The following is a 264-nucleotide window of genomic DNA, read 5'->3' on the forward strand; positions in this document are numbered from 1 at the left end:
TATACATAGCCAAGACACTGTGGAATCTGGAGTGCTCTAAGATTTGTTGTATCTTTAAAAGCGATGGAGCTAGATCCAGAAGCTAGATCCAGAAGAAAACCGCCATTACGGAAAATGCGATTTTTGTGAATAACTGCTGAACTAATATTGATATAATTATGAATCAAATTGTTTGACCCCCAGTATGCAGAGACGAGGCGGTGGCGTGCAAAAATAAGAGTCTTTAATATCGCAGATGCAGGAATTCACAATAGAACGGGAGCA

Source organism: Dunckerocampus dactyliophorus, chromosome 1 (genome assembly GCF_027744805.1).
Source record: "Dunckerocampus dactyliophorus isolate RoL2022-P2 chromosome 1, RoL_Ddac_1.1, whole genome shotgun sequence".
Lineage (NCBI taxonomy): Eukaryota > Metazoa > Chordata > Actinopteri > Syngnathiformes > Syngnathidae > Dunckerocampus > Dunckerocampus dactyliophorus.